Below are 12,298 nucleotides of genomic sequence, written 5' to 3' on the forward strand. Positions count from 1 at the left end.
ATGCATGAGAATTTCCTGTTCAAACCTTCAGTGATTGATGAGAAATCAACGTTTTCCATTCTTATCTCATTGTGGGTCTTCACAGGACAGTATGTGAAGATCACAGACATTATTTCTACTTGTTCTGGATATACAGCTTTAAATTTTACCTTTTATTCCAGCCTTTCCACTAAAGGATTTGTGATGTTCTGGGACAGAAGGTACTTGCAGCAACTTTCCATCTCTCTACTAGTCTACCTCCTTTAGTGGGATATTGCAAACATTAGATTTGATGTAATGGAGGTGCAATTCACACACAAATTAAAATCAGAGTGTAAATTTGCTATCTTTATTTGAATAAGTCAGTATAGAACCCTGGAATGTGAAATATGTTGGAGAATTTCTTAAAATTTTCAAATTATTGTATGTGGAAAGTAGTTAATTGCATTCACAAATATTAGGGTTTGTTAGTCAATATTACTTACATGACCTGTAAATAGAATAACTATCAAGTAATTTTTGATTTTTGTTATCAGAACATTGTGTATCTTTGAATAATATAATATTTTATATTTAGGTTAGCCATTGTACAGAGATTGTTAAAGTAAATAAATTAATGAAAGATAAATACACTATTATCAGACCCTAAAGTAGATTGTTTAAAATCAATTTTTGATTTTTAACAAAAAAGAGGATGAGGTAGATTAGATAAAATACTAAATTTCATTAAAAGTATTTTGAAAAATACTTTTTAAAAGTTGGTCAAAATATTGCAAAAGGATATATCATATTTATGTAAGAGACTTCTCGAATGATTTATTTTTCATGCTTTAACTGACATGATTGGAAAAAATAACATACTAATTGTGATGAAAATAATAAATATAATAGCTGATATTTATTGAAAACATTATGTGCCAATTTGGTAAATGTTTTGCATGCATTGCATTTTATATTCTCTTATGTTCACTTTTCATTGATAAGCCGGGTTATTAAATACTGAATAACTTTTTAGAGGGCACACATTATAAACTTCAAAGTCAGAATTAATTCTAGACCTCTCAAACTCCAGATTCCATTGACTAAATTACAAGATTAAATTATCTGAATTATTGCAAATATACAACTAAGATGACCTTGACTCATTTTGACAGTCAAGAAATCTTTTTGTAATGTTAAACCAAGAAAGTTTTTACATAAATGTCTATATTTTTATTTATTGTATTTTGAATTTACATTTTAGCTAGGAAATAATAGCAATATGTCTATGAAATAAGTATTTTTTCAAAGTTTTAATCTCTCCAATACTGTTATGCATGTTTATGTCATGTAATATTTTCCAAAATATAAAAATTGTTACATTCTTAATAATTTATGAGAACTCATCAGTCTTTCAAAAAAACCATTTGTAACCATTAATTCATTTCAATAAGTGACTGAAAGCTATCAAATAAATTTCATTAGCAAAGCTATAATGTATATGTCAACATTCAAGTTTTCCATGTACAGAAAAGTCTTAACATTCTTTGGATTTCAAAATTACGATAAACTATATTAAAATTTTTTTTTTCTTTTTTTTTTTGAGTTAGAGTCTCACTCTGTCACCCAGATTGGAGTGCAGTGGCTGCTCCCGGCATCCGCAGCCTTGACCTGCTGGGCTCCGGCGATCCTTCCGCCTCAGCCTTCCAAGTAGCCGGAATTACAGGCGTGCGCTACCACGCCCGGCTGATTTTTTTATTTATTGTAGAGATGAGGTCTCTCTGCCCAGGCGGGTCTCGAACCTGCGGGCTCTGGCAATCCACTCACCTCAGCCAAAGGCGCGGGATTACGGGTTGAGCCACCGAGTCCGGCTTAAAAATTTTAATACAGGAATTGTCTTGTATTGACATTAAAATATATTTGTGAATCAGACTTAACTAATTTATATATTTTAATTCATGAATTTTTTTTTGGTGTACTAATTTATTGCTTTTCATTGCCCCAGCAATAATAATTTGTCAAAAGTATAAACCTTTAAAAAAATATGTTTTTCTCTAAGAAACTTGTTTAAGTCTAAGGAAATTAGAGTAAAAACTGTACATGCCTCTATGAAAATTAAGTATTGGTAGTTTCTCTCCATTTTGCTCCTTTTGACTGTGCTAGGCATGTTGTCAATATAAACTTTATATTGACCTCTTAAGAACTGTTATTATACAGAAGAATTCCTGATAACACACAGCAAGAAAGTAATCTACTCAAAACTGAATTTGCCCCCAAACCCAAAGAACCAGGAGAGTAAATCTAAGGGCAATAAAAACTCCAATTTAGTAACTGAACAGGAAATAACCTATGCTGAATTAAGCCTTCAAACTGCTTCTCGGGATCTTCTAGACAATGACAAACTTTCCACAACAAAGGTAAGGCATTACATAGATCCTCAATATAATTGTCCAGGATGAGCAGCTTGGGTAACAGGATATGGTTTAAGAGCAGGTAGCGTTTACATGTTTTTTATTTGTGAATATCAGAGTTCCAAGACAAGTTATGCTATATTAAAATAAAATATGGATGCTATTTTTACCCGGACATTGTTGACATCTGTAGTTTTTGTATAGCAAATCACAGAGCATTCTATTTACTCAAAATGCAATGATGTACTCTAAGAAAAACATTATGGTGGGTTATGCATTTTGGGGTCCAAGTTTATATACATGATTCTTATGCATGTGGGTTCTCTTGTCTGCAAATCTTCTCAATAACTATCTCCATCTGTTTTTTCCCTGTGTTTTTATTTCTCTTGCTATAGATTTATCGTCACCTCCAGAGAAGCTCATTGCTGGCATCCTGGGAATCATCTGTTTGGCATTAATAGTGGCCATGGTAACAATACTTATTATTCTTTGTATGTATATTTTGGAATAATAAAGAAAAGCTTCTCACCTAAATGAATACAAGTGCCTCTAAATATTTTATAATATCAGGGAATAGAATTCTCATTTTTACATTTGTTTTTGAACTACATGTGGATGATTGTTCTGAATTTGTAAAAAGTATAAATGAAAGAATAATTATAAAAAAAAGTCTTTGCTTTAAATTAGGTGGGTATGTTCTGATTTCAAACTCCAAAAAGATATTTTACAAATTGAAAAACCTTACTGAGAAATAGAAATTAATTTTTGAAAGTGGGTTAAATCAAGTACTGTATAAGACATTGAATTTGGTTCTTTGTACTATTAAAATATTTTTTTTAAATCTCAAATAAGCCGGGCTCGGTGGCTCAGCCTGTAATCCCATGCTTTGGGAGGCTGAGGTGAGAGGATTGCCTGAATCTGCAGGTTCGAGACCCGCCTGGGCAACTTGGCGAGACCTCATCTCTACAATAAATCAAAAAATTAGCGGGGCGTGGTAGTTTCAGCTACTTGGAAGGCTGAGGCGGAAGGATCGCCGGGGCCCAGCAGGTCAAAGCTGCGGTGGCCAGGCATGGCCACTGCACTCCAGTCTGGGTGACAGTGAGACTCCAACTCAAAGGAAAAAAAAAAAAAAATATATATATATATATATATATGCTTGATAGTATGAGATTATAGTGTATTTTTGGAACATTTTCATGTGAACTTAAAAATATAAATCTTCTGCATGTTAAGAGAATATACGTGTGTGTTCATATATGTGTTGGTCAATTGCATAGTTTAAACCTTCTAGAGGCTCACTGAAATATCTGTGTTATAAACTGTGCAAGTGTTAAATCCTTGCTTTTGATGACCTATTTATTTCTTTCTATTCTATCTTGAACTTGTGTTACCCTCTACATATAAATTACTTATAAACTATTACTAATGACAAAGTAATAAAAGCATTTTTAAGATGCATGCTTCTTCATTTCCAATAATGCTTTTCTGTTACATTATGACAGGAAATCAACTACAGCAGTTTTATGAGTTTGTGTTGCATGATATATGTTTCAATGTCTGTGTTTAAATTTTTCTTGATACTTATATTAAGTGGATGTCTCATTCAAAGAACAGAGTACCATATGTTCACACTCATAAGTGGACTGTGAAGTTTACCATGATACTATAAGAAGGGAATGGCAGCAGTGGGATACTGCCGGGGCAGAGGTGGGGAGGACACATCATCAATACGGGTACCTGATCTCAAACCAGGCAAAGTGGGTCCCAAAGGGAGGACAAACTTCTTCTGTAAGATGTCCACTTGTATACCTAATCCTGAATTGAGCCCCATATCTTTAAAATAAAGTATAAAAAATAAAAAAGGGGTGTCTCACTAAGACAGCCAACAGTTATGTTTAATATGAACACCTTTTGCATTTAAAAGATTATGCTATTTGTATATACTAAAGCTGTCCAATTTTTAAATATGTTTATTCTAAATACTTTATTTGCATGCAATTGCATTATTTAATATAATTAGTTTAATACAGTAGGTAATTTGGATAGCACATTATCAAGTTTTTTAATTCCAATTTATCGCTTTAATCTTTTCACAATATTTTATTGTTTATAATATATAGATGTGCTAATTTAATGTGTTTTGAATATTCTTTTATTAGTATCCTGCATTTATACATTCCTTACTCATTAATGTCTAAGAAATTAGCACAAATAACCTACTTAGTGGAAATATGTAACGTTCCTTGCTATTGTTTGAGTCTACCCCAAACTTCATATTGAAACTTAATCCCTATTGTGGTGGTATTAAGATGTGGGCCTTACGTTAAGTGATAAAACTATGAGGATTTGCCATCATCAATAGATTTGTGCCTTAGAAAAGTGATGGAGGGAACTAGCACTCACCTTTTGTTTTTATCCCTTCTGCCTTCAACCAACTGAAGGTACAACAGCAAGCATCATCTTAAAAACAGAGAGCAGACCTCACCAGACACCAACCCAGCCAGCATATTAATCTTGAGCTTTCCTGTGTACATGACTGTAAAATATATATATATACCTATTGTTTACAAATTGGCTAGTATGTGGCATTTTGACATAAGGGCACAAATGAACTAAGGCCACGCGCCACTTTTATTTATTGATTATGCTGTATTTGCCTTCTGAATTCTAGTACAAATATATTTTAAAGTTTGAAATTTTGTTATTAATATTGTATCCATTCAATATGAATTTATGTAGTACATAATTTCTTTGCTCAATTCTCCTTTTTTGCTTATCCAAAATTTTATTGGGAAGAAGTACAGCATCGTTAAAAGATATAGATCTTCGAAATATATATATATATATATATATATATATATATATATATATCTTTAGGTGTATATTTAAATCTTATTTTATTGTAGAGATGTGAGGTACAAATAAGAATTTACCTACACAAGTAAGCTACATGCAGGTGAAAGGTGAAGTTTGGGACTCCATCTGGCCCATCTGGCTTCATTTACTCTGCATTGGGACCAGGCATCCTTTGTGTTGTCACATGCCTGCCTCCTTGCCTCTCTCTCCTAGAAGTGACCAGTGATTGTCCATCTCTCCCTTGTGCTAAAGTGATTATGTTCAGTCCCACATATGAGTGAGAACATGTGGTATTCAGTTAATTTTTTTCTGTGACAGATATTTAAGTGTGATGATCTCCAAGTCCATCCAATTTGCTGTGAAGTGCATGCTTTTTTCTTCTTTATAGCTATATAATACTCCATTGTGTACATGTATATTTTCTTTATTCAGTCCACTTTTAACAGGCAGTAGGATTGGTTTTACGTTTTTGCTATTGTGAATAGTGTAGCAACAAACATGCATATGCAAGTGTTTTTTGGTTTTTTGGGTTTTTTTTTTTTTTTTGTAGAATTATTTATGTTTCTTCAGGTATAACCCCAGGAAAAAGACTGCAGGATTGTATAGAAGATCAATTTTTGGCTCTTGTAGGAACTACCACACTGCTTTCCATAGAAGTTGAACTAGCATGCACTCCCACCAACAGTTTAGAAGTGTTCCCTTTACTCTGCACGTGTGCTAGCATCTATTGTTTTTTGATTTATTAATGATGGCCATCCTTACAGGAATTAGGGGGTATGTCACTGTAGTTTTTATATTCATTTCTCTGCTGATTAGTGAAACTAAGCGTTTTTTCAAGTATCTGTTGACTGCTTGTGTATCTTCTTTTGAAAAGAAGATACATTATTCATGTCCTTTGCCCATTTTTTTATAGGATTGTTTGTTTGTTTTTTCTTTCAGCTAATTTGAGTTTCTTGTAGATCCTGAATGTTAGGCTTTTGTCATATACATAATCAGCTAATAATTTTTTCCCTAACTGTGGGTTGTCTCTTTACTTTCTTTATGGTCTCTTTTGCTGTGCAAAAGATTTTAAGTTTGAAGAGGTATCACTTGTCCAGCTCAGGTTTTATGGCATTTGCTTTAATTTTGTATTGGTCATGGATATACTGCCTAATTTGATTTTCTTAGGGTGTTTTTTATGTTTTCTTTTAGAATTCTTAAGGTTTGAGATTTTACATTTAGGTTTTTAATGCATTTAGAGTTGATTTTTTATATTGTGATAAATAGGGATCCGGTTTTTTTTCTCTGCACGTGGTCAGTCAGTAACCTGGCAAAGTTCCATAAGCAAAGAAAATTATGGACCAATCAACTTGATGAACAAGTTATAAAAACTTTAAGCAAGATTCTAGAAAATTGGATCCAACATCACATCTTAAGGATCATCCACTATGACAAGGACGGCTTTATTCCTAGAATGCAGGGCTGGTCAAAACTCACAAGACCAAAAATATAATTCAACGCATTAATAGAACTACATGATTATATCATTAGATGCCGAAAACATTTAACAAAATCTAGTATCCCTTCTTGATAAAATCCCTGAAGCACCTAGGCATAGTAGGAACATTCATCACAACAGTTAGAGCCATCTATGTTAAACCCATAGCCAATATTTTGTTCAATGGGCTGAAATTGAAAGCATTTCCCCTAAACATGGGGACAAGGATGCCCATATTCATTCTGCCTGTTCAACATAGTACTGGAAGTTCAAGCCAGAGCAATCAGGTGAGATAAGGAAATCAGGAGTACCCAAATAGAAAAAGGGGATGTTAAGCTATCCTTCTTTACGGACTATATGATTCTATACCTTGAAAATCCTATGGAGTCGGGTCTATTAAGAGCCACCTCACACTGATAATTGACTTTAGTAAAGTCTTAAGGTACAAAATGAACAGGCAAAAGACAGTTGCATTTTTATGCTCCGACTACAAACAGGCCAAGAACCAAATAAAAACACAATATCACTTACAGTGGCCACACACAAAAAGAAATACCTTGGCGTTCACCTAACCGGGAAGAGAAATATCTTTAAAATGAGAACTACAAAAAATGCTCAAGAAATCAAGGATGACACAAACAGATGGAAAAATATTCCATGCTCATGGACTGGAAAAAACAATATTGTCAAGGTTTCCATCCCACCCAAGGCAATCTACAAATTTAATGCAATACTCACAAAGTTACTAATATCATTTTTTTCAGACCTAAGAAACGACAATAGAGAAATTCATATATTAAAAAAAAGAGCACAGATCCTCAAAATAATCCTTAGCAAAATCAACAAAGTGGAAGATGTGACACTTCCAGACTTTTAAAGTTTACTAGGAGTCTCAGTAATTAAAACAATAGGGACTGTTATAAGAAAGGCACATAGAAGCATGGAATAGGACAGAGGTTTGAGGAGAAAAACTCAGCCTCATAACCAACTCTTCTTAGAAGATATTTACATTGTATTCAATTTAGATATACAGTCGTAGTAACTAATTCTATTTAAAATATATACATTTTTTAATTTTAGAATTGTGGAGCACAAATGGGGATTTGCTACATAAGTAGGCAGCATGCAGGTGAAGTTGGAGTTTCTAGCTGGCCCTTTCTCTTCTTGGTAGTGGTTCAGGTACCCAATGTGTTGCCATGTGCCGTCTTCCCTTTTTTCTAACACCCTCATTTAGTGGTGCCTCGTTACTGCAAATTTGACCCTGGGCTTATGTGGTTAGTGTTCAGTGCCTGCTTATGAATGACAGTTTGTGTTATTTAGTTGTTTCTATGAAAGCTCACTTAGTATGATGTTCTCCAACTGCATCCAAGTAACTGCAAGGCCATGATTTTGGTCTTTTATTTGGTTGCATAATATTCATGGATATGTGCCACATTTTCTTTATTTAGTCAAACTTCCACAGGCATCTGGGTTCATTCCATGTTTTTGGTATTGTGAATAGGGCAGTAGTAAACATGCATGTGCAGATGTGTTTTTGGCAGAGAGATTCATGTTCCTCTGGATATACTTTTAAGAGAAGGATTGACGAATTTTAGAAAGCCCAATTTTTCGTTCTTTGCGAAATTGCCACACTGCTTTCCATAGAGGTTGCACTAGTATACATACCACCAACAGTACAGAAGCATTCCCTTTTCTCCATAGCCATGCCCCCACATATTGTTATTTTATGTATTAATAATAGTCATCCTTACCAGAGTAACGTGGTATATTATTATAGTTTTGATTAACATTTCTCTGATATTAAGACTGAGTATTTTATTCATGTGTTTCTTGGCTGCTTTTATGTCCTCCTTTGAGAAGTGTCTGTTTATATTCTTGACCCTCATTTTTAAATGAGGTTGTTTGTTTGATATCCTAGTAGATCATAAATGTTAGGCCTTTGTCAGAGGCATAACTTGCAAATATTCTTTTTTCCTATTCTGTGTTTAGTCTTTTTACTCTCTTGATGGTTTCTTTTGATATGCAAGAGCTTTTAAATTTGATAAGGTCCCACATGCCTATCTTAGGTTCTGTTGTATTTGCTTTTGAAGATTTGGTCATGAATTCATTGTCTAAGCTGATGTTCTGAAGGATGTTTTCTGTTTTCTTCTAAGAGGCTTAAGTGTGAGGTTTTACATTTATGTTCTTGATCCATTTTGAGTTGATTTTTTAATGAAATAGGTAGTAGTCCAGTTTCATTCTTCCGCATGTAGTCAGTCAGTTTTCACAGCAACCTATGCAAAATATGTTTTCTTTACCTAATGATTTTCATTGATGGCTTTTTTGAAAATAAGTTTTTTAAGACTGTTTTTTTGTTTTCATAATCATTTTTTCCTGTTCCAGTGATCTATGCGCCAACTTCTGGACCAACACTACACTATTTTAGTTACTGTAGCTTTGTAATAAAGTTTAAGGTCTAGAAGTAGGATAACTCCAGTTTTGCTCCTTGTGCTGAACATTGCTTTGGCTATTCATGCTCTTTTTTGTTTCCATATCAATATCCGTATTGTAGTTCCTTGTTCTGAGAAAAATAATGTTGGCAATTTGATAGTGGTTGCATTGAATCAGTAGATTGCCTTGGATAGGATGGACATCTTCACAATACTGATTCTTTCAATTGAGGATCATGGGACATATAGTTTTTAATTTATTTGTATTATCCTTTATTTCTTTAGCAGCATTTTGTAGTTCTCATTGAAAAAAGTCTTTCTCTGGTTAGGTAGATCCTGAGGTATTCGTGTGTGTGTGTGTGTGTGTGTGTGTGTGTGTGTGTGTGTGTGTGTGTGTGACTATTGTGAATGAGATTGTGTTTTTATTTGTTTCTCAGCCTGCTTGCTGTTGGTGTATAGAAATGTAACTGTCTTTTTCACATTGATTTTGTAGCCCAGGAGTTTACCAATTCATGTATCAGTACAACAATGCTTTTGACAGACTCTGTAGGATTTTCCAGGTATAGAATCATATCAACTGTAAAAGTGATAACAACTTAGTTTCCAATTTAAATGCCCCCCTTCTTTCCTTCTGTTGTCTGATTGCTCTGGCTTGGACTTCTACTATTATGTTGAATGTGGAGGCATTAGATTTTTTGGCATCCTTGTCTTGTTTCAGTTCTTAGGGACCATGCTTCCAGATTCTGCTCATTAAACAAAATGTTGACTGCAGGTTTGTCATAATTGGCTGTTACTGTTTTGGGAAATATTCCTTCTATGCCTAGGTGCTTGGGGGTTATTATCAAGAAGGGATGTTAGATATTGTCAAATTTGCTTCTGCATCTGTTGAAATAATCATCTGGTTCCTGGTTTAAAAATTGTTAATGTGCTGAATTGTGTTTATGGTCTTGGGAATGCTGAACCAGCCCTGCATTCCAGAAATGTAGCTCACTTGGTCAGGGTAGATGATCCCTGAAATGTGTGATAATATCCAGTTTGCTAGAACCTTGTGGTTAATTATTGAGTGTATATTCATCAGGAAAATGGGTCTGCAATTTTCTTTCCTTGTTGGGGTATGCCAATTTGGGATCAGGATAATATTAGGCTCATAGAATGAGCTGGGGAAAATTTTTTCCTTCTTGATTTCCAGGAATATTTTCAATATAACTGGCATACGCTTTTCCTTGTATGCCCCATAGAATTCAAGTTAAAAGCAATCTGGTTCAGGACTTTTTTGATGGGAAGGTTTTTTATAAGTGAGTAAATTTTCTGGATTGTTATTGGACTGCTTAAGGTTTCAATTTCTTCTTGTTTCAACATTGAGAGATGTGTAATGCCAGGAAATTCTCTATTTCCTCTGTTATTTCTAGTTTATTTTTGTATAGATGTTCATAGTAATCTGTGATAGTGTTTTCAATTTCTTCATGGTCAGTAGTGACCTCAACTTTTTCATTTCTGTTTGTTTGCACTTTCTCCCTCTCTTTATTTAGTCAATCTTGTCAGGGGTTTATAAATCTTATTTATCCTTTAAAAGAATTAGCTTTTTGTCTTACTGATCCCTTCCATTATGCTTTTGTCTTCTATATTCTTCAATTGTGACTTTATCTTGATAACCTGGATTTTTTTCTACTGAAATTAGAATTTAAATTTTCTTGCTTTTCCAATCTCGTTAGGCATGATGTTAAGGCTGTTTACTTTTGATCTGCCTGTTTTCTTGATATGGGTGTGCAGTGCTATGAATTTTCCTGTCATTACTGAATTTGTGGTATCTCAGAGATTTTGATAAGATGTATCTCTGTTTTTTTTTGTTTGTTTGTTTCCAGGGATCTTTTTATTTCTGTCTTGATTTCTATGTGACCCTAAAGTCATTCAGCAGCATATTGTTTAATGTTCATGTGTTTATGTGCTTTGGCAGGATCTTGTTGGTGGCAAAATGTATTTTTATTCCATGTGCTCTGAGAAAATGTTTGTTATTATTTCAATCTTTTGAAATTTGTTCAGACTTAATTTATGCCCGAGATGTGATCAATCTTGGAGTATGATCCAAGTGCTGATGACTCAAATACTGTCTTTATAGTTGTTGTGTGGAATGATCTGTAGATATCTATAAAATTCACTTGGTGAAATGTTGAGGTAAGGTTCCAGATTTTCTTTTTTGCTTGTTTGTTTGTTTCAATGATCTGTCTAGGTCTATTGGCTGGGTATGAACTCTCTGACTATGATTGTGTTCGTATCTATGTCGTCTCTTAGTTGATTTAGCAATTGGTTTATAAAACCAAGTACTCCTGTGTTGGGAAATATGTTTAAGATAGATAAGTCTTGTTGCTGGGGTGAGTCTTTTATAGTTATGCAGTGCCCTTTGTATCTTTTAATATTTGTATTGGTATGAAGACAGTTCAGAATAACTAGCACTGCCCTTTTTTCACAATTGCCTGGAAGATCGTTTCCAGGTTTTTACTTCGAGTCTGTGGGTGTCCTTCGAGTGAGATGGGTTTCTGGGTTTCCTGGAGGTAGAAGAATGTTAGATCATGTTTCTTTATCCAGTTTGCTACTGGATGCCTTTTTAGTTCTACATTAAGTTCATTCACTTTCAAGATCATTGTGTGTAATTTGTGTGAGAATTCATCCCTATCACAAGGCTCTTTAGGGGTTAACACACACACACACACTTACACACACACACACACCTACACCGACACACACACACACACACACACACAAATGATCTGTATGCTCTGCTAGTTCTTTGCTTCTTTTTGCTTTGGTGATGGATATAATGATTTTTTGTTTCTGTGCTCAAACCCTTCTTTGAGAATGTTTAGTCTGGCACTCTAGTCTCTTCTGGCTTGTAGGTTTTCTCCCGAGAAGTCTATGGCAATTATAACAGGTCTTCCCCAGTGAGTAGTCTAATCATTCTCTCTAGCTGCCTTTACGATTTTTTTCTTTCCTACTTACTTTGTGGTGGTAGATTACAATGTCTCTTGCGATTAGTCTTCCCATGTAATACTGTGAAAGAGTGCTCTTGAATCTCTTGCACTTGGATAATTATCTTTCTAGAGAGATATGAGAAATTCATTGGATAATCTCAAGGAAACTTGTTCCGCGGTGGACTCAATATTCCCTTCTGT

At 34.1% G+C, this 12,298-nt stretch overlaps 1 pseudogene; it reads left to right on the top strand.

Annotated features, from left to right (window-relative positions):
• LOC110594912 overlaps positions 1-12,298 on the top strand; it is a 31,831-nt pseudogene continuing 19,533 nt past the window's right edge.

This window comes from Carlito syrichta, unplaced genomic scaffold (assembly GCF_000164805.1).
Source record: "Carlito syrichta isolate Samal-C Ts95f unplaced genomic scaffold, Tarsius_syrichta-2.0.1 Scaffold66924, whole genome shotgun sequence".
NCBI lineage: Eukaryota > Metazoa > Chordata > Mammalia > Primates > Tarsiidae > Carlito > Carlito syrichta.